The sequence below is a fragment of the Anabas testudineus genome, chromosome 1, assembly GCF_900324465.2.
Source record: "Anabas testudineus chromosome 1, fAnaTes1.2, whole genome shotgun sequence".
Classification (NCBI taxonomy): Eukaryota; Metazoa; Chordata; class Actinopteri; order Anabantiformes; family Anabantidae; genus Anabas; species Anabas testudineus.
This window is the reverse complement of record NC_046610.1, coordinates 6,636,572-6,660,308: the sequence shown is the minus strand read 5'-3', so window position 1 is coordinate 6,660,308 and position 23,737 is coordinate 6,636,572. Positions and strand designations below refer to the sequence as shown.

Below are 23,737 nucleotides of genomic sequence, written 5' to 3'. Positions count from 1 at the left end.
GGCAAGAATTATTCTCATTGACTAATTTAACCAAAGCGAACAGACACTGTCTTCGAGGTCACTTGGTTTTATGTATGTTTATGAGTGGATAAGTGTATTGTGCTTGTTGCAGTGATATATTGTACTGTGTTGGTGATAATCTGTGGTGTTGTTGAGAGTGTTATACTGGGACTTGTATTCTGTCATACACACTAATCCTCTTTCCTTCACGTGCGCTCTCCTCCTACTCTGTCCTCTCTTTCTCAGTGATGCTTTTCTGCAAAATAACCAGACTCATGGGACACCAGCCACATCATTCCACCTTTGTCTCTTAAACAGCCACTCTTCTGCTCTATCATTTCATTACCTCTTATTATTTCAGTGGAATCATCGTCTTTTCTATTCTGCCTCTATGCTCATTTCTCCTCATGTCCTCTTTCTGAAATGAATAAAAAAACAATAGGTGTTTTGTCTTTTTGTTCTGTGTTTGCATATTTATTATTCTGGCTTTGTTTGTTGTTTTTTTGCATGAAACTAGGTGTGTCTGTGTGACAGGCGTCTTATTTGATGTTTACCTGTAGTGTACTAATTAGCCATTATGCAGCTTGTATTTTAATTAAGCTTACACTCAGATGCTGTTCTCACAGTTGAGCTGACTGTTTAAAGAGGCATAAAAGCTTCTTTCTCTCTTTGCCATCTTCCTTCTATCTGGTTCGATATGTTCTGCAGTTGACAGGTAATTTATGAGAAAGGGGGGTGGGGGGTGCTCTGACACAGACCTGGCGTCAGCAGACACACGTCCACACACACAGACACACAGATGGGGAAAATCGCCACCATGTCTGTGTAACTGATGGTTGAGTTCAGAGGTCAATGACCAATACCTGACCTTTCTTGATAACACAGATGACGTGTCTGTGGGTGTTTACGCGCGTGTGTGTGCGTGTTGTGCATGTGAGAGTGTTTGTGTGTATTTGCTGCCATCTTTGCTGGCAAAGGGTAATCAGTTTCCTTGTAGAGGTGATTTAATCTGTAGGTCACGTGCACAGGATGGATTCATCACAACACAGATAGATCACTGTCACACACACCCACGCACACAGACACAGACGCACACACGGAATCAGTAATTTATATGAGGTTAAATGGTTGGTCAGATGGCAGAGCTGTAGCACTGACCTTGAGGTCACCATGGGTACTTGTACCTCCTACATTCTTTGTCTGGCTGATACTCCTCTGTCATTTCACATCAGTCCAAACAAAAAAATCCACATCAGCTTACACCCCCAGTGTTTTGTCTTTTTTTTTTTTTTGCAGTGCAGTTTAAAGTTGCAGCTTTATCTGTGTCTAGATGTGGGAGGACTCCCCTCTCTTTACAGAGTTGAATGTGATCGTGGAACTATGAAGAAGCAGAGAACAAAGGAGATAACCGGGTCATGGGTGCTTTCTTTTGTGAAAGGTTGTTCCGCATGTGTGTGTTTTGGTGTACTTGGGTATTCTCATGCGACTGATGTAGTTCTCTGGGTAGTGCAGACACTTTTTGTACCCTGTGTATGTATTGTGTTTAGAGTGTATGCTAATGTTTTTATCTCACTGCGTCCAATCCTGTTTTCTGAACTGAAACCTTGAGAGATATATTTTTGGCTTCTGTTTTGCAGTAGCATGTGTGTGCGCATGTTAAAGTATTTCAACTAAGAGACATAGGCCTTAAGTCAACGATAGGGGAGTACAATAGCAGTCTTTGTCTCACCATATTAAATGGGAAAACTCTCAATCTGCATTTGTTTACTGCTTTTACTGTCTCACTCATGCACTTTGTCACCACACAAACACACTCATAAGAAGTTACAGATTGTGAGAAAGTGAAAAGGGGAAAACCTTATTTGTAAAAACAAATTGAATATATGGGTCTTTGTGACTGTTTTGTTGTCTTATTTTTCTAATTAAAGCTCATGGCTCAGTAAAAGGAATTTGCTTGCTGTGGGGCTGCATGTGTTTGCTTGTTTGGTGTATGTTTGCTTGTACTTCCTGGCACATCAGTGACTGTACACTTTGTGTTTTGTTTATTGCCAACATGACAGCATAATCGCTTTACAGCACATGTGCATATGTGTTCAACACATTGCTGTTTCCTGTGTGTTACCATTGAGTGTATTTAATGTTTAAACAGTAATATATTTTTAATAGATTTGCAAAAAAAAGTATAAGCATGTTTATATTTTGTTGTTATAGTGCCAAAGTGTGCAAATAGTGAAGGGATCTGAATACTTTCTGAAGCCATGTGTGCTGCAGGCACAATGGAAGGCAGGCTGTTGACATTACCGTATCAAGCAAGCTTCAACCTTCATTCATGTCAATTAAAACAATTAAGAGATTATGTATGTGAATGGAGATTAACATGAATTACCATATGTGAGGGAGGACTGGATTACTTCCTCTATTCCCTCACTTGCGTTCACTAATTCCTATCACAGTGTCTGATCTCAAATTGTTTCTTTATTAAAAGATAAAATCCCAAAGGAATTTCTACAGTGTAGGGTCTTTTATTGGTCTCTAACACCCATGAGTGGGCTCTATGTGGTATATCTGTGTTTGGAGACAGTTTTCTAAATTTCATTGGAATTTACTCTACATATAATTAAATAGTTTTGTTTTGTTCATAATGACAAAATGTGAATTGTGGCAGTGGTTCAGATAACAGCTGGATGTTTTTCAATTTGCTCCAAGTCTTCCAAGCCCATCTGACGGTGCACTGCATTCACAACACACTCTCGTCGAGTGCAACTAGCTTGTGGTGTAACATACTCTCACAGCCTCTGAAGAGAAGCAGCATACTTTCATTGTCCTTACTGAGCAAATGAAAGTTGTTAATGATGATAATGATGATGTCATGTTTCAGTATGCCTGCTTCTGCCAGCACAGTGGTGAGCCAGCGATTAGTTCTAATCACAAACACAGACTGAGCCTCTGAATCAAACTGAGGAAATGCTACAGAAGAGTACAGTCAGGAGATAACAGGCTGAAATAAAGATGGCTCTTACATTAGTTGGCTGACTGATTCACAGCGGCATCAGCTGGAAACATCTGCTTACAACAGTGAATTTTTACACATTGTCTACCTTCATAGAGCCTCATTTCTTCACACATCTGAATTTTATGTGCCCTATTTAACATTTCTAAAGGGACATGATTAGTAATGATACAAGCTGGAGTTTCTTTTTAAAGTTTCCATGTGAAAAGTCCTATTATGAGACAAATTTCAGCCTTGAAGCTGTGATAATTCATGTCCTGAGTGAGGAGAATTTCACAGTGTGATCCTGGAGCTGATGAATCGCTTCAAGATCTACTCCATGATGTCAGCAGCTCAGTCTGATAAAATGCTGAAAGCACACAACAGAATGAAACAGCCCAATTATTACGATCCTCTGGATCTCGAAAACCAACTGGCAATACGGAAGACACATAAACATGCATCATTACGCTGTACGGTGCTGCAGGGAAAGATCATTTCTGCATGCTCACATTTCTAAATCATTAAAATGTATAAATAAAAAACTTGACCTCTTTTGACCCTTGTGCATAATAAACAGACAAACTCTAAATCTCAGTGTAAACCTTCTGTAATAGACTAATTATGGTTTTATGTCCAGCATTTCTGTACAAAAATGGCTTTTAATTACTTACTTTATTTCAGTGGTGGCCTGTCCAAAAAAAGTTGCACTCTCTAATATTTCATTGGACCGCCTTTAGCTTTTATTACAGCATGCATTTGCAGTGGCATCACTCCATTAAGCTTCTGCAATGTCATTTATAATGTAACATTTATTCTTGTATTCTTGTAATTTTAAGATTTTCTATTGATGATGGGGGAGTCAAACTTTGTGTGTTTGTGAATTTGACCCTTCTGAAACAGATGAACATTTTTTCCACGACCACAGGATGTGTCTTCTGACATGGTTGTTTAAGAACTGCATCATTAAGGGTTAAACAACTTGTTGGCTGCTGAAACACACTGTAATTATTCATGTAGTAATTATCCAGTGGGAGGCTCTTACCTATTTACTTAGTTAAATCCAGGTGGTGACCTTTTTTTGGACAGGCAGTGTATTTCATAAATATACTTTCCTTTCTCCACTAAACAAAATATAACACTTAGGAATTTTGTGACTTCGCTGAATGTTTGCTCTTCTCTAGAGTTTTTAATCAGAAAACGAGCCCACATCTGTGGAGGATCACCCTCAGTGCTTTCCCATCATCCAAAATGGTTGCCTTTTTTATTTACTCTCAATGAAGCATCTCCAGGCTTTGCCTTTTGATTATGTCACAGTCAGCAGTTTGAAGCTCTCTTGTATTTCCAAGAAAACAAAGATGCGCTCATTTTCACAAATTTATCTGAACTGATTCCTTTCATCCTTTGACTGCTTTTTTTAGGTCTGCTTCTTTACCCTGTACATCTATTCATCTATTTCCCTGCTTGTTTTCCAGCTCTGCTGACTTGAGAGCTAAAGTGCTTCTGTCACACCAAAATAGAAGGCTGAGAAAGGTGGTTCACACCTGTCACAAAAGGATGCAAAGGAGACGTTTTTATAGAAACTCCTGTGAAATAAATGTAGATTCAGAGTAAAAGGGAAAGAGAGGCAGCTGGAGAGAATGGCCATTTTATCACATGGTGACCATTGGAGTCTATCGCTTTAATCTTAATCATTTAACAAATGTTCCTTTGGATGGGTAGAGACTGAGATGGAGTGAGAGGCCGGGGTGATCTTTTTAGCGCTTCCTGTCATCTGCTCCATCTCTTAGTAATGACCTCTAACCTCAATGATTCATAGTCCAGGCGGAGATATAACCCAGCCATACAACTGCGAAGGTACACGCATAAATTCACCTGCATACAAACTCACTCTTTCAGACTCCCAGCTCTCCAGAGTGCTTTTACTTCAATGCACCACCAAGCCCCTTCTTACTCCTTCACCTGCACTTCTCTCCCTTACACCCGCCATCTCGCACTTTACTTTCTCTAACCTATCATTACATCATGAAGTAGCCGCTGACAAGTAGAAGACACTCTTTAACTTCAGCGTGTACAGACTCCTTAAGGTGCTTTTTAGAGCTGTGTGTGTGTGTGTGGCGCTCCTATTGTCAGACTGCAGGCTTCATCCCCTAATCACCTGCAAAATTGATTGTGTTCTCTCTCTCATCCATCACTCTATGGACTCCTTTGACCACCTTTATTTTAGTATGCATATGCATATGAGACCTTTTAGTGATGTTCACGGTTCCCCCTTCTGCCTGTGTCTCTTGCTTTAACTTCCTGGACACGTGCCCACACCTGACATACACCCACAGCAGATGCAACAGTAGAAGCAACATACACACATTCATTAGATAACACTCATGCACATATGAATTAATTATGCCTGGGCACACATTCCTTTTGACGCAGTCCTACAATGCAGCATGAGCGATAATGCTTGTGTGTGTGATCATAAATCTGTAGTGCTGGATGAAATGTATGCGGTTGCTGAAGGCTGTACCAGCGAGGACACTGGCTCTTTCTCTCAGTAGGGTAAACATTGCTGTAGGCTTGACACTCTCCTCCGGTTTCTTCATCCCCCCAAGCCCCCCAACACTGTTCCTTCTTCCCCTAAAGGGGAGATGAATTTTCTGGTATTTGAAGTCCCTTTGATAATGCCTTTCAGGGGAGCTCATCAAATCGCACAAATACACACTGACAGATAGACGGGCAAACACACATGCGTGCCATGTCTGTCTGTCTATCTGTCTGAGCACTGTTGACGTGTGGTTGTGGTGGTGTGATCTGTGTAATGCTGATCCAGATCCTGTCTGTTTCAATGCCTGGTAACATCTCTAGCATGCCTTGCCATCACATCAAATTACATCAAATCTCATTATGTCTCTTCTGATAGTGGGCTGTCGTCAACACCACCCCAGTGACAGATACACCCTTTGTGGTCGACTCATTTCTCCCTATCATTTTCTGTTTCCCCGACATCCTTCCTTATCACTGCCTGCATCCTCTACATCTGTCCTTCATTGTATTCCATTATGTCTTCCTTTTTTTCTCCTTCACACTTATTTGATAGGTTTACACACACACACACACACACACACACACACACACACACACACACACACACACACACATATATTCTCAGACACGCACACACACACACATTGAGAAACAGACAATAGGGTGACAGACGGCCTATTGAGTTGTAGAAATAGCTCCCTGCTGGTTTGAATGTGTTTAAGTCCTTAATAGCTGCAAGTCAGCATAATCCACTGAGATAAGAACTACATTATAGCAATGCATAGACACACAAACGCAGAGAAACTAAACGCGCTCCCGTATACCCCATACACATATACACTCATACACTGGGGTGTTTATCCTGTGTGGTATTTCTCCATGGGTAGTATAGCACGAGCGGTGTGCAGGGTATTTACATTTGCTTCTGTGACAGCAAAGCACTTTCTCCACATCCCTTCCTTATTTCATACTTTAATGCGTCCATCCACACCTTCTACCCACCACACCCCACAACCTCCGCCCATCACATCAGCCTGTCTCACATATATATTTTTTTTATGTCTCTCCTGAGTTTCAATAGCAGCTCTTTTCCCCCCACAGTGTCAGAGCTCTTTCTGTGGCTGGGTGTGGGTGGGGGGTTTGAAATGAATGTCAAATGTTTTTTCAGGTCGTCTGTGCTCCCATCCAGAGCATTGCCTAGACTGGTCCTTTTCTCAGCCACTGTGTGTGTGTGTGTGAGTGTGTTTGTGTATTTGCTCACGTGTGTTTTGTCAGTCCATAGTGTAGCACTAACCACAACACCCACACACATACCCACAAACAGACTGGTAACATTCCTTTGGGGAAAAACCGGTCTGCGCTTGACGACCTCATGCTATCCTTGGGCTCCAGGAAAATTGTGGTTTTGAGAATTTGACATGCTGGAGTGCGTGACTCTCTGCTTGTGTGTCCATGTGTATGTGCTGCATGGCATTGGAAGATGTGGAATGAAAAAGATGTCATGATGCTGACACTGTCTAATGACTCTGTCACTCCTTGTATCTCTCTGAGTTACCGCAGAAAAGGAAGATGTTAGACAAAGAAAGTTCCACACAAGATGTTGTGCAGTTGCAGGAGAGTTGTTTTTTCATGCTATGCTAGAGTGCAAAAAGTTAAAAATATGTGTTTACTTCTCTGATGGATACAGAGAGTTTTTCACTTTATGCCTCATTAGAGAGGGTGAGGAAGAAAGATGAGGAAAAACTGAGGGATGTAGGGAGAGTGGAGAGATGTTTGTGTGTGTTTGTGTCCAGCACTAGTTAGTTAGTTAGTTACAATAGTTTACTATGCTGATAAAAACTCTTTTAAAGACAACTTCCTTCATTATATTTCAATTTCGGTTGCTGGGGAGGAGATTCTGTGTTTTGTATTTGTGTGGGTGCATGAGTGTGTGACAGAGAGAGTGGGAGTGATGTGTGATTGATGGGATAAGGAATTTCTCATGAACTTGGCCATTGGGTAAGCATGTTTATGAGAGGTTTTGTGTGCTTTGGAGGGCATAATATGCATTTTTTGTTACTTTGTTTTTAGTGGATGGTATTCCTACCCTTTGTTCCATGCATTATGCTCTGTTTTGACCATCTTCTTTGAAAAATACCACGTATTGTTCTTGTTTAAGTGTCACTAGCTATTCACTGGCTAAATGATGCTCTGTTTTCACTTGGCCTCTCAGGAGCTTTTATATTGTTGTCATTTTGACAGGGTTGGCTGTTTAAAGGATACCACTGTGTGTAGTATGTCTTAAACTGCAACTTTATCTTGCTATCATGTTCTGCAATTTGTTGTTGTTGAAAGTATATGCCGATACTGAATGCTTACAGAGAGATTAACTTGGGCAAAATGGTAGATAATAGAAAGAACTGAATGCAATTATTGTTTGGGATTTAGTTTTAGTTTCTTTGTTTCTATTTTTTTTTTCTACTTCATGCAGAGATAAATGTGTATTTAGATTAATCTCGCTGTGTCCAAACCAGAAGTGTGGAGCATTGGAGTGACACCACTTAGGTTTATTGGCCACAAAACGTCTTGCTTCAGCACTGGCCTGGAGTTAATATGCCAGTGGAAAAAACTCGGGAAAAGGCAGAGCACATGTTTTCTTCAATTCCTTATTTTTTTGAATGTGCAAGGGAGAAGTAGGTGTTCTTCTCTCAGCTCTACCTGGATTGTTAAAGGCTATACTGATTACTGAGTGTCGCTAATCCTAGTGTCGTTTTATAATAAATCTATAATAACCGCTTTTAATCTTTAGGCTCGTGGATTGCTGGATTTAACCTGCTTCAAGTTTGAGCGTTGTTTGTGCAATGTTAAGTAGATATATATGTTAAGCACATATATGTATATGTATATATATATATATGTACATATATATGTATATATATATATATGTACATATATATGTGTGTGCATGTGTGTATACAGAAACCCTTTAATAAGGGGTTTAATAGTAATGATAATAATATAATTGTATGATTAATTTTGTGTTTAAACATAGTCCGATTAAGGGCTCAAGCACTTTAAAACTGTTGATTATTTTATAATGAAGATTTCTTTGTTTCTCTGCCACAAAGGGGGAATTTCACAATCTGTGCAATCCCTAAAATGAAACTTAGGCTGGATGAATCATCCTTACAATGAAACCTAGAGTGTGGCTGTTCTAACTATTATGACAAATTTGCTGTGCGAGCATCCACACATAGCAATCTGTTTTCAGTCTAGAAAGTTAAAATCCCAACTATGAAAACACAGGAGAAAAGCAGCAACACTTGTATGATACCTTGACATGTGGTACTGCCAGGGCACATTTTTAATAGATTTTTATTTATTTATTTTTTGTTGCAGTTTGAAAAGGCAGCTCTTTTTTGGTCTTGAAATTGGTCTCACTAATAGTTAGACTTCAGTATAGTATCCAAACACATGACAAAGTGCTTTCTGCATAGCCAGATAGTTGTGATTTAAATGATCTCCTCTAGGAACTCTCTGAAGAAACAGGGCTCAGGAAAGCTTTTTTCTGGGTGAAGTGGTTTTATGATGTGTTTTCTATCATTACCTTGCCTAGCCTTTAGTGGAGCTGACATGTTGGGTGCACGCATACAGAGATAGGTTAAAGACAGTATGAAAAATAACCTTTTCAACAAACAACAATGGTTATTAATCACAATTAGCAGTCTTTTACATAAACAGGCATAATCAGGACTTATGTGATACAGAAATTTGGACTGCATATATGTGTGTACATTTTAATGGCATTGAATAGTAAAAATCTTTCCGTTTTATTGGCTTGCTGACTGCTAGTACACCTCTGCTAATAATTGTATATTTACAATATTAAAAATTGAATGAATTGAACAAATAAACAGTGAACAAACACTTTATTACACATGCATGTTTTGATCATCAAACATTAATCCCCTGGAGTGTGAGACCTGCAAACAGTGGCAGATTTAGTCAGCTTGAACATACAAAACTGTTCTTACTATTTTCAAACCGCTACCAATTGCCCACTAGAATCAAAATGCCAAATAGTTAATACTTATTTTTACATACAAACCATAAAAATAACCATAAAAAAGCATGAACAACATGACAATCATTACTGTCCACCATACAACAATCATTTATTAATACCCTCTACACACCATCTACTATAGAAAGGTGCACAGGTCAAGTTATTCATTTGGACCTGGGTAACTGGTGGCTTTGAGGCTAGATCCAGTATGCCTCACACTGCTTAAGGCATTTACCTCCGTCTCCACCTCTGATGTCCACATTTATGGTCTCTTAAGGAAGAGTTATGGCTGCTAAATAATGTCTGGCCATATGGCTATAGGGTAAGCAGGATTCCCAGTGTGAATAACAGTGTTCAGCTACCCTATCTCTCTCAATCGTTTTAGTTTGGCCTACTGTATATAATAGCAGCCACAGGGGCACTCAAATCTATGAACAACATGGACAGTATTATAGTTCACAAAACACTTTACTGAAATCGTTGTGAGGAACATCATTAAAAAAAAACTTCTTTTTAATCACATTGCTACAGTGGTTACAATGGAAAACTGCCATTGGGTTTTCGGTCCTGTTTTTCAGTTGTTAAATAGCTCTGAACCAGTGTGCCTTTCATTGTCTGTGGACGTGCGAAATTCACTACAGGAGGTTCAGGAAACGCCTCACGTAGAGCAACATCACTCAGAATAATATCCCAATTTTGCTTTATAATTTGTTTAATTTAGACAGGCTCTCTGCTGTAACACATGAGAAAATAGGGCTTTTCAATGTGTTCTTGTCTTTTTCTGACAAAGTAACTTGTTTCTCTCCAGTGTAAGGGCTCTATTGTCAGACCGCTCCTTGACTCTAGACTTATAGCCCTTTTTTTATTTTTTTGAATGAATGCTGGATGTTAATGGACTGAGTTAAAAAGAAAATTATCATCAGAGTCACAGATTCGCCTCAGTATTTGGCCATAAGGAAAGTGTGCCAATACATAGGAATTCGATTTTTTATGCCACATCCCACCTATGGATGTTGGCATATACTGTATATTTCCTTTAGTAAATGACTTGAGAAAAAGTGTTGTTCTCACATGCCCTGTACCATGAAAGATTATATCTTGTTTGGTCCTGAGTTGGTATTATCCTATTCAGTAGTACCATGTGTTCTGTTTATTTCACTTCAGTGGATGAAACAGATGTAATCTAACATATCTTCAATGTAACCAAATTACAGAGAATTCGAAAAAGAAATCTCAGCAAAAACTCCTCATTAATTTCAATGAAACCACAGCACTTGCGCAGCAGGATGCCAGCACACAAGGTTCTGGCAAAAAATATAATAAAAAATATAAAAAAACCTCTGGAGAGTCCAATAAAAACTTTATCCAGTCTTCACTTTTACATCAGCAGGGATCAGTGACATCTGCCAGTGTACTACTGCACAGGCCAATTAAATACCTCCATTCAAGATAGAAAAGTTTGTAGCACAAAGCTTGTAGAGTTGTGCTAATTTTACTCCTCACCTCACAAACAAGTAACGGAGGAGCAAATTATTGCTGCTGTGATAACTAGTCAGAGTTTTACAATTCTGCCTCAGATGTGTAGCCTATAACAGTCAAAGCCTTTGCACTGTTTCACATGAGGAGGAGGAAAACAGGATTGATGAATATTCTCCCCAAAACTGTCAACCAATGCAAGCATAAAAGTGCACTCTAGATTCAATTATATTACATGGTACGTAATACACATAATAAAAAACAGTTATTTCAGTATGTGGCTGATTTGTATACACACAGACAGAAGCACAACAGGTAACGTAAGGTTTTAATACCCTTTTAATTTAGTTTATAGTGTTTGGAGGATTCATAATGTATTGTCAGATTTTTATAAGAGTATCAGAGTCAGCATTTGTATCTGTGTTCCTATACAACACACACACACACACACACACACACACACACACACACACACACACACACACACACACACACACACACACACACACTCACACACCTATTCCCAACACTCAAGGTGTTCTCTCTCCTGCTCCTCTTTCCCTCTCTCCTTCTCCTTGTTAATGCTTGTATAAGTGAGAAGTGGGAGTCGGGGAGGTGATTGTGATATCCCAGCGGGCTGAGCAGCAGATGGCCCTTTCCACTACCCACAGTGCCTCCCCCCATCCCACACTGATTTCACCATCTTCATTAGCTGCCTCAAAGGCTATGACCTTATCTTTTTTACTTCTCACTTCTTGTCCTGCTTTTACCTCACTGCCTATTTTGTCTCACTTCTTTTCACTTGCCTGCTGCACCTCCACCTACCCACTACTCTTGATTTTCCTCTTTGCCCCTTCTCTTAAGAATCTGTCTCTGGCCCTCCCTCCACTAGTCGTCCTCTTTTGCCTCCCCTCTGTGCACGGCAGCTTTCCCTGGCTCCTCCCTCCCTCACCTGTTGCTCCATAACCCTTTCTCTGCTCAGAGCACCTCTCCCCCCTCTCTCCATCATCCCTCCATCCCACTCCATCTGTTTCCTTCTACTATTCTGGCCAACTGACCTGGTGCATAGTATTATGGGGTTTCCCTGTGGGGGTTACCATTGTGGTCTCTGACAGGTGTGTATGTGTGTGTGCGCCCCGTATGCTTTGCTTGCCATTTTCGTTCAACACATGAGATAAGTGAAGGTACAGACGGCAATTCATGGCAAACACATAATCTCTGTCACTAACTTGCGATACAATACTTTCATTCAATGATAACCCTAATGTTGGCCACTAAAATGTGTATGTGTGTTTGCTGGTGTGAGCAAGCAACTGTGTGACTGTGTCCATGTGGTATAGAGGAGCATAGAGAATGAGCTGCCATAACTTGTTATGTCTCATTACAACACCTCTTAAAGGCTCCACGGCCACAAAATGAGCTATTTTAGCACCATTGTTCTCATTTATCCCAAGACGAATAGGATATTAGTGCATAGTCACGCACACACACACGCGTCATACAGAGTGAACTGAGGGAGTCCACAGCTGCGTGTCAGTTATAGTGATTGTGTGTGCATGTGTGTGTTTCTTTGTGTGACAGCACTAAAGACAGTATTTAAGTCTCTCTGACAACTACAAAGAGCATTGTGGTGGAGACCTCATGACAACCTCCCAGTTTCAAGCAGCTCTGAGACGACAACAGCGATAGGGCTTTTGCTTTCAACACATCACTTCGGTGCGCTCAGGCTGCAGTAGGGGAGGGGAGGTGCAGAGGTGTGAGAAAGGTAGTCATTTAAAAACTGAGAGAGGAAAATAGGTGGAGGCAGGAGGTTAGGATAGGTGAGAAGGCAGTGCATAAGGGAAATTTAAAAATGGGATGTTGTTTTTTGTGTGCATCTGTTTCTAAAGTAAGGGAGTGTAACTTGTGCTTGACTGGATTCTCCTAAAACAGTGATTTTAAAACACAGAAGTATTCAGCTCATGAGCACAACAGTAACAAGGGTAGAAGGGAGGCTGGTCTTGTCTGATCAGGTGTTCCTTTGGTCTCTCTCAGATCACACGGAGAGACGTGGTGAAAACTGAACAGAGCATGTGCCAACTCTGATGGATTAGAGAAAGGATTTGCAGTGGATGATGGTATATAGAACAGGAAGTTGGGACCAGCAAACAGTAAGTCATCATGTTTGAACACAGAACAAAGGATAGGAAGTAGGGTTTAGTATTGGGCTTTTTAAATCTTCCCCAAATTTTCCCGTGGTAAATGGTATTACCAGTTAACTTCATAAATAATGTTGCTGGGGAACTGGAACAAGAATACAGCTGTTAACTGTTGTTCTAAATGTAGATCATCACTGCTATATTGTTTCCGAATAATACTTAGTGAGGGACACTCTCGAGGGTTTAATACAACAAGAGAGGAGTATGACTAATGAAGGTAGCCCTTGAAAGCTCCTTTCTTACTCTAAAACCAGAACTCAGAATGAAAGCAGTCACTCATTATGAATTCATCTTAGATATTCAACAACAACAAATTCTCTTAGTATCTTCTCTACCTAAGAAACTGGATTTGTGTCTGTTATCTCATTGCATCAGTAGAGGTTTCTACACTAAACCTTTGTATTTTCCTATTTACTCAAAGACAATTATTATTGTAAGTTGTGGTGACTAGTTAAACTCAATAGATTGTTGCAGCATTTTTAGGGAGTAATTGATTTTGAGAGGAGTATCACCATCTTTGTTGCTTCTTTCTTTAATATAAATTATACCGTAACACACCTGAAAAGATCATTTGTGGCGCTTTGTTGTCTTTTGGTGAATTCTTTAAATTGTGCAGTTGCATCAGTTGTTTTCCTTTCAACAGCCCAAATGTTTGTACTTGCACCCTTTTCTTTCCATCTTTCGTGAGCTATTGTGTGGTATTATCAAAATACTCTTATTGCTAATGACAGCAAGCATCCGCTACAAATTTAAAGGTTATGGGAAAGGCTAAATCTTTTCTGTCATTTACCTTTCCCACAAAATAATTGATCTGAGATTATAGAGGAATGTTTATTCTTTCTATTCTCCCAGACTTTAATCATTCTGCTGGCAATAAAAGAAAACTAATTTTTGAACTGCTGCAGAAGTTGAGCATTGCATTAATTTCCAACACAGACAGATTCAGAAGTGATTAGAGCAATTTGATCAGATCTATATTAAATTCCCTCAATCATCTGCCTCTTCTACATTTTGACTTAACTACATTACATCAGATGGGCGCTTGACAATACATGAGGTAAACGGAGAAGGTAAATGAGAGGTCAGAGTGTGCTGGGCTGCAGTGCACACTCACACTCCACAGTGATGCATTTGACCCTTCATACTCTCTTGTTTTCTTGGTTGACAAGACAGCTAGATAGGACCATTGATAGGGCCACTGGTCTCCACGATAGGTTTAGGTAAGCACTGCACAGCACAGACTGGCTCCTGTTTTCTCATTGATCCCTGACCATGCATGAATGGCCACACACACACACACACACACACACACACACACACACACACACACACAGTTATACACCTGCTCACTATGGGGGCATGATAATAATCTTGATTTCTTTGAACCTGTGGGAGGAACCCTAATCACTGATTTGCTCATTTATTCTGTTGCTTTGTAGGAGGTTGAGCTCTAGCAGGAATATAGCTAAGTTCGTGTGTGGATGTATGCAAGGTGTGTGTTAGTTTCCAGCTCAGTTGGTGTGTGAGGCATGTGTTGGCAGATTGCCAGTGCCAGGCTCTACACCCAGGAGATGTAGTCTCAAATGGCAACCCCAGATGCTGCGGCTCACAGCCCGTACACACTCACCCAAACCACACACACAAGCCATTTTCCCTTCTCATTTCTGTCTCTACTATGCCTTCTTTCTGTATTTCACTGTGTGTCTCTTTCTTGTGTATGTGAGAAGGAGTGAAAGAGAAAGATGGCAGACTGTGTTGGTAGCTGGAGGATATAGTATGATAGGCAGCTCTGATAAGTGAGGAAGCTGGACTTTGATCTCTCCTCTTCGGACTAACTGAGAGACTCAAAACTCAAAAACTCACTGACACACACTCCTGTTACAGCATCACAGGCGAAGCTATGTCAGAATATGAGAAATTGAGTGTGCATTCTTGGCTCTCTCCTCTCTTTGTTGCTGATGAGCTATGAATTCAATCCCTCAGACTTTTTCAGCTATAAAAAACACTTTGCTACCAACATTTTACGACCTGTTTTATTTGTTTATGTGTATGGCTGGGTAGGGGACAGGTACACACACACACACACACACACACGCACACACACACACACACACACACACACACACACACACACACACACACACACACACACACACACACACACACACACACAGTGTTGCATTTATATACAACCCTGTACTGTAGCCCACAAAGTGTTTGTTCATTTTGCTTATATTTCTGTTTCTTGTGTCATATATTTTGAGCATTTTTCTTTCCTGTATCTTTTTCTCCAGAGGAAAACATGATAAAAATGTGCAGAGAATTATGACTGCAATAAGGCTAATTCTGTCTCCTTTTCTCCCCTTTCTTGCCCTGCTTCTCTCCTCTGCTCCACTGCCTTGTATTGGTGCTGTGTGGTTGGACACATCTGCTCCCTTAGGTGAGTTGAATTTTTCTTACAGTGCAGTTCAGTGCTAAACTAAAGAGACTCACTGAATTTCAAGGACTTGTGTGCACAAGTGCTTTTCCTGAGTATATATACAGTTCACCATCTACAACTGTACATCGTGGTTTTATTTTAAATTAGTCACTATCTTGGCATATGATCAGTTAGGAAACATTCAGCTTAATTTTGAGCACCTGCTGTAAATTGAAACAGTTATGGCAGTAGTTATGACCACTGGCTATTAAGTGACATGTGTCCCTACGGCCTTGTGATCAAATACATTATTTAGTCTGTCTCTCTTCCTGCTTTCCCACCATCTGAACTGCCCTTGTTTTCAGTCGCCAGAGTGATTTATAATTGTGAACACAACACTGGCATTGTAATTGTGAATATAACTGTAGCCATAGGAGGAGTTGATGCATCACTTCATTAGTAATAAAGACTTTTTATTAAGACAGAAACACTAATTATTAATATAAATAACTGTCCTGCTCAAAAGCTTTTTGCTCATCATGCTGTGATAATCTTTGCTGTCCTGTGGAGAAATAGGTGTAGTGAAAATGCCAAGAGAAAGGAACCCTGACCGTGAAAGTGTTTTGTGTGCACTTCTGCGGTGTGCTGTTCTCATTGTTTTTGGCTCCTGTAAAAAGCCTTGGCCAATGATGTTTATTCATCATTGATATTTTCCATTTCACGTGTCCATTTCTACACAATGTACTCAAGGTCCTATTTTTTGTTAAAAACAAAAACACAAAAAACCCAACTTGCAGGGATGTCAGTTTTCTTAATTTTGTCTACCACTGAAGCAGTGACATGCCTGTGTCGCATTTCTTAAAGAGTTTGGACCAGAAAGAATATATTTTGTGTTGGGAATTTGCCATGGTCATGGCCAATCAACTCCTTCCCTGTCACTTTATGCTATATGCTATACATACTGTAAAGAAAACTGGTTAAAAGAAGGAGTTGACATATGGTACTGATGCAAGTTTTTTTGATGAGGATATGAGGATTGATAGGAGCGGGTGGTCCTGACATAGCTCAGTGATTTTATGTGAGCAGAGAGCTTGAGAAAGGATCTGTGGGAACTGCTGCAGCCCGTATGTTTGCATAATGATATTATTCATATTCCTGTCACCTTTATTACTGGATTAGCAGTTGCATCGTATAGACTTGGAAAGTTCTATGGGAAACAGTTTTAAATCTGACCAGTTTTCTTTACAGAAGCACTTAAAAATGTCTCGTTGAATATGCAATTTTCCAATTTGCTAAAAAATATTTCCTGTTATAGTTTTCTGTACAAATGCCACACTTACCTGTTCGCCCCCACATTCTGACAGCTAAAAGACATGTTTAAACCCAATTAATGTTTTTCTTAGAGTACATCCTACAACTAACGGTAGTAGTAGATAAAGATAAAATACCATCTGCAGCACAAACGTCATGCAGTTTAACCATATATTGATTTTTTATTTTTTAAGATTACTTTCACAGATTCTGGCACAAGATCAGCAGCTATTTTACATTCCCCCAATTTCTCCTCACTTTCTATTACCAGGAACATTTTCTGTGCTATGCTCATTGGAAGGGAGCAGATCAGTGTCTTCTTGCAGGAGAAAATACACATTTTAGTACACTTGCCGTAACTTCTGGCCTTTGGAATAAGCTCATTGGAAGCTACAGTTCCTGCATGACCGTTGGAAACACTAAGAGTTGAACCCTTAGTTCTTCTGGGTGTGTTCGGTTCATGTTAAAGGTTGTGATAACATTTTATTTTCCCGTTTACCTATTTTTATAGTACAATTAAATTTAAGCTTTATTTTTGAGTTATAGCTTGTTCGTGCTTGTGATTCTACATAACAGTCACTGGAAAAGCACAAAAAGCACAACATTTGGACTGTAATAAAACTCTGTGTAGTTTCTGTCACTGAAACTGTTCTATGATACCACATTTGTTCTAATCACAGTATCATGGCTCATTGTGACATTACATGATAAAATGTGTATTTAAGCACTCCAACCCAGATTGCCAACAGAATTCACTTGACGGTCACTGGGCTCCTTTTGAGTCATCACAGAACTGGGGACAGAAGAGTTACTGAATGATCCTGGAAGCGTTTACTGTGATCGTAGCTCTGTAATTAGATATATTTTTATGGAAACCTTCGGATAGCTTCCTAAGCATTTAGCTTTACTGGCATCATAAAACCTGAAGACCCAAATGTTCATTTGCAGTCATTATGTTAATGGCAATTAGTATTGACTTTTGCTTCTTGTTGGTGTGGGCCAAATGTTTGCAGGAAATTATAGCAGCCATCACTGACAGCGGTATTTATGCTGACGTGATCCTTATGTGGACCACAGAGAGAGCTCTGGAGCAGACACAACTGACACCTGTAGGTGTGTGTGCATGTGACTGGATGTGCATTTTGAAGTGCATTGCGTACTACTTTGGCAGATGAGAGTGTGTGGGTTTTTATTAAGGGTACATTACTGCACAGAGAGAGCAGGAAGAGACGGCTCTCCACCAACATTATTCACTGTATATTGGTGTATGTGGGCGTGTGGATGGAAAGGTGTTGGCATGATACATTACCTCTTTGGAATATTATGAACAATTTATGTTTAGCTTTTGGAAAGGGATATTTAGTATGTAGTCTGACACAAATAGTCCTGAAATTATTAATTTATAATTGATTAGTCAGTTGATTTTATTTTTCAAACATTTCATGAACTGGTAACAAGATTATTATTTAATTATTTTGGAAAATCTACCTCAACCAGATAAGTTCAGTATTGGATGGATGGGATTTGAGAGAGACCCAACCTGTACAAACTTGACAATAATTAAACCAGATTCAAAAGCTGATCCAATGAGACCCCAGGTGAAAGAGCACCCCAACACAACAGTGACATAATGATATACAGTTTAATATGATTATTTAGCAGTGTGATAATAAAAAATGTCCTAACTATGAACATGTCCACCTTTTGGTTCTATGGTTAAACTTCCTGTGATCAGCTGGATAAGAGAAAGACAAAAGAAAATGTTCTAAAATTTCTAAGAAAAACTCCAAACAGCAGCAGAAATCCTGTCTGATGTTTTTAAAATAAGCTTGATTTCATTTCTGTTGAGCTCTGAAGCTCCCAGTTCACTCCTCACTCTGGCTGTTTGAATCTGCTATGCTAATGTTGACACACAGACCCAGGTTCAATAGTCTAAGTCTGGGTTTCTCAGAACCAATTACAACCCTTAAAACTTCTATCATGTATGTTTCCCTTTTATGTTTTGTTTAATATGTCTTTGTTTTCTGTAGTGTTACCCTCTCTCAGCCTGTTTCGTTCTTTCCTTCATGTCTTTCTCACCTTTCTCCTCTCTCCATCTCTCACACTAATCCTCCGAGGCCAGCACGGGTCTGCTCTTTGGGATTGAAGGAAAGAGGGTTTAATACTCTACCTGAGTGTGTGTATGTGTGTGCCTGTTAGCAGCTTTGCACATGCTTGTGTGCACACCATTTTGCTTGTGCGAAATAAGGAGATATTGGTCTGAATATATAAGAGGATTGAATAGTGCGGTGTTGAATTTTCATTTCTCTTGCTGCAGAAAGGCGGATACAGCGGCAAGACGAAGACAGGGAGAGCTTGTCTCTTTTTTCAGAGTTGTACATTTTTCCTCCACCTACCAAACGCACAGTCACAAATGCACACTCTGTTGCAGGAAGAGTGTGAGTGATCTATGGAGCGCTCGTCTGTGATAAGCTTCATCCACCACTCCTTCCTCTTACTCCTCCTTACCACCATTCGGTGGTTCTGCGCTCTTGTTAGTGGATTGACGAGTGCAGGTTCCAGGCCTTCAGATGATGCTACTCATTCAGTTAACTCTCCTCTTCCTCTCTTCTTCCTCTTTTCCATCCTCCCCTTCACTCTCTACAGCCATTCCTTCTTCCTCCCTTCATCTCCTGGGCAGTAGAAATTACTTGTCCCCTTGCAAGGGCGCATCATCAATCCCATGATTCATTGCACGTTGCCAACGTAATGGCAGCTGCTTTGATTGAATCGAGGGAGTGTGCGTGCATTTGTGTCTCTGCTTGGACACAGTTGCGTGTGCATGAGAGATGACTTCTGAACGAAAGGTTTATTTTTTTTTTAACCTTTTAAAAGAACAGTGTTTGTCTGTCCTCCACCTCTAGCATGTGCTCCCTCGTCCCCCCTCGGTCTCTCTCTCTCTCTTTCTCCATCTCTCGCCAAATCACCCACGCTCTTCAGGGCTGGAGTGTTGTTTGCCTGACCCTCCCTCCCTTGTTTTCATTTCTTTTTGCAGTTTATCAGTCCATTTACTACTAAATGCTAATACTGCAATAAATAGTGTGTTTTTGTGTTAGGGGATGGTCATAATGGGTAATACAATCAGAGTAATGGAAAGGCTTTTGCTCCACTGTTTGCTAATGCACATCTTTCTCCCTGTTCAACTCTCTCCTGTTTGTTTCTCTCCGTCTCTTCATTTTTATATAATTTCTTTATTCATCCAATTTCAGTAATGTTATTCGCTTGACTTGTTTTCTTGCTCCCTTATATTTCTGACAGTCGTCACAATATGTGAGCTGAACTTTCTTTGTAATGTTCATTCCACTAGATGCCAGTCCACTGCTACATTAGCAACCCAATTTTTGTATTTACTCGCTGGAACATCCACATCCAAATGTTTGTATTTACCAGTAACCTTATATATTTCAAATATCTGAGTCCACATACTCATCTACCACAAACAAAATGTGTTTTTTCCCCAACTCTGCAGATTACAGTCATTTAAAACCACCTCTTTAAAGCCATAAAGATTTGCTGTTGACATACAAGATGCAGCATGTTTCTAATTAAACCCTAATTAAACACTGATGAGAAAACTCACTTCCACAATAAAAAAAAGGGTAGTATTGACTGAAAATGCTGTCTTCAAGCTTACCATGCTACTCATGGTGTGAACACATCTGGGATAGTGTTTTCTTACAGATAATGATTTGCTTGTTATAATATTTCAAATAAAGTTAAACATTAATAAACATTTAAAAATAAGGAATGCAGTTTTATTAAATTATGATGACAAACTCCACAGTGTCACTGTGTCACAGTTTCCCTTTTTTATTCTGTCATATTTCTTAAGTCCAAACAGTAAGTCTGTTCTGGTAACATTAGTTTACCATGATAGAAGAAAAATTGACTCTTGGCATGTGCTGAATTTCTAATCACAACATATATAACTTCACTTCACCATACTGTCACCACTGTCCCTCAGGTCAAATTTAATCTAAAATCCATTTTATCTTCAGATAGAAGTCATTATCCTGTTTGTTACTGTAATGTACCTTTGGTATATTTAAATTTTACAGGCTGACATTTGTGCTATTCATGCAGAAAGAGCAGTTGAATAGAAACTAATTGCAAACAATTACTGTTTGGAGAATGGCAAAAATGATTTGATAATAAGTGACCCACATTCATTATTTGTTTCTCACACAATCACATTAATTGGTGTGATGTGTATTTTTCTGGGTTCACTGCAGATAACTGATAACTAGTTCCAGGCTTTGAGGGGCTTAGCTGTTAGTGATGAGGTTGTTGGTGTCAGCTGAGCAGCTGATTGGACCAATAAGTGTTTAACCTGGGTTCAGCTTGCTCAGTAATGTCATCTTCTCATCATTGTATTGCTGTTGTTCTTCCTGGACAGTCATTCCTAATAAAACCACTAGGTAAATATCTAGGTGGAACTGACTTTGCATTACTGTGTTTATGCCTAGAAAAAAATGAAATAAAGATTGTCAGAGTGGGAGAATTTGATTGTCACACACGACTTTGTCTCAATCAGACGTTCCCATATATACATAACACACAGACACGCTCACAAAGGGAAACTGTGGCAGTGATTGGGTGTTTAGGCCAGTCTATAGGAAATCAGCCTGGTGGGTATGTAACAGTAGTGACTCCCTTCTACCCCTACTTTGAGTTCTGTGAGAATTCGAGAGGAGCTGCCAGAGAACATAGCAAATTGAAATCCTTGTGCACACACAAAGTTGGAAGAGGTGACACAGTGGTGCAGGGTTAAGTGAGTCATGAAGGAATTTGGGAAAATCTTTTTCTTGAATGAGAGCGTACACAACAGGTAACAGACACATTCAGTATTGACTGACATGAACTGCATAAATCCAGTTTAAGATAAACTAAACACATAAACACATACTTCTGCACAGATCATCTTGACATTTATTTAGAAGTAATTTTCTCAGCACATAAAAGAAACTGCCATCACGGTTTTTATTTTTAGCATTTATTTCAGATTTTATCTTTGGGCTTAGCTGAAAAGATAATTTGCTTAAAGTCTGTCTTGATAGCATGATAACAGCAACACAATATCTAAACATCCACTGTAGCATCTTGTTACTAAAGGGATTAGGGAGACATTCCCAGTAATGAAAAAGGCAATTGTGTTAAATTGACACCAGACAAATGTGAGGATGATGAAGAAGGATAACAGTTATGAAGTGTTAGAGTACGAATTTGAGGTCATTTGAAGTCTCAGTTGTTCCACAGAAGTTTGGCTTTGTTTCGTCTGCGCTGTCTAACTACTCACCCCATCTCCTTGTACCTTCTCTATCTCTTATCTACCTGCTCCTCCACTCAAGTAGGGTGCTCTAGTGACACCGAGCACAAGTTAAAATGTACTGCCTGCCTGTGTGATAAATGAATCAGTTCAGGAGAGAAAAGAGGAATGGAGGTGGAGCTAGAGGAGAAAAAGGTTGCAGTGTTTCCTGAATGAAAACCTCCACTGTTTAACTGTGGAGAGTGCTGGTGTTGATCTTTAAGGTGTGGCTTGTCATTGACATCAGGTGGTTGGTGGGCTGGATGAACATGGTGCAGATTCGTGTTTGTGAAGCTGGGGGAGTGGGTCACACCAGTTGTTACATGGGTTAAGGGAGTCACAGACAATTATAAAGTAATTTCCTGTTTCCTGCGTCTAAGACACACAGAGTCAAAGGTAGAATCACTGGTAGCCTGTTCACAGTAATACATAATGTGTTATTTATGTTTATTTCTCCTCGCCTCTCTTTTGCTTTTATTTTAACTTCTCCAGTGATGAAAACAATCTTTTATTCAACTCTACTTTTTAAGTATTTTTATATTTCACACAGCTAGGGCTCCAAGGGCTCAGCCTTTAAGAACAGCAGTTGGGCTGTCTGTTGGTTGTTTCTAGTGCTGGACAAAACAACCATATATTTCATACTATTTTTCAAGTTTGTGAATAACGTTTACAGTTGTACAGTAATACAGCCATATTCCTACACGTAAAACACTGTTAAAAGCTGTATTTTCTCCTGCCCACTTTTCTTGTATGTTTATTACACTGTACTCCATGTTGTGTTATAGTATACAGTATAGCAAACTGTCTACCATATAAATGAAAGTTAAGTACTGTACGACAAAGTCTAACCAGCTTTAAACTTTGAGGTGCTGGCGTCTGCTTTCCTACTGTGGCTGTATGTGCTGGCTGCTTAGAGTGTTATTACTTCTGATTCTGGCTGCCTGCAGATTTTAGAGAGTTCCGCCTCTACAGTTTGGTTGAGTTACACAACTTTTAGTGCCTGTTAGTGTTTTATATACTTTAATTTGTTACAGGTTGGTTTATATTTCTGATGCTGTCATGATGAAAAAAAAAACACAACATCTAAAGACAAAAATGATTAGCCCCCGTTTTTGAAACCAAACAAACCCCCAAATTATTCACAGAAATTGCCAATGATGACCTTAATCGCAATAATGACTCTTCATAAGTTTTGGACTAATTGCATGTATATTTCAGAGCATTGTTTTGCTGGAAAACTCGGCGTTGATATAAATCTTGACTTGCAGCAGATTTCTTTATATTACCCTTTAAAATATCATGATCTCATTCACCCGAACAAGGTTCCCTGTGCCTGAAGCAGCTATGCCCACAGCATTATACTCTTACCACCATGTATAACTGTGGGAAGGGTTGGAGGACCTGTCCCTTTATT

General features: G+C 39.6%; 1 protein-coding gene across 3 annotated transcripts in view; it reads left to right on the top strand.

Annotated features, from left to right (window-relative positions):
* LOC113161994 (protein sidekick-1) overlaps window positions 1-23,737 on the top strand; it is a 209,043-nt gene that overhangs the window by 33,279 nt on the left and 152,027 nt on the right. Inside the window, exon 1 of one of the 3 annotated variants that reach the window (XM_026359908.2) lies at window positions 13,101-13,201. The exons of the other annotated variants lie outside the window; for them this stretch is intronic. The gene's annotated coding sequence lies outside the window, so the exon portion shown is untranslated. Of the gene's footprint in view, window positions 1-13,100; window positions 13,202-23,737 lie in introns of those variants that run through there. 3 annotated transcript variants of the gene reach the window in all.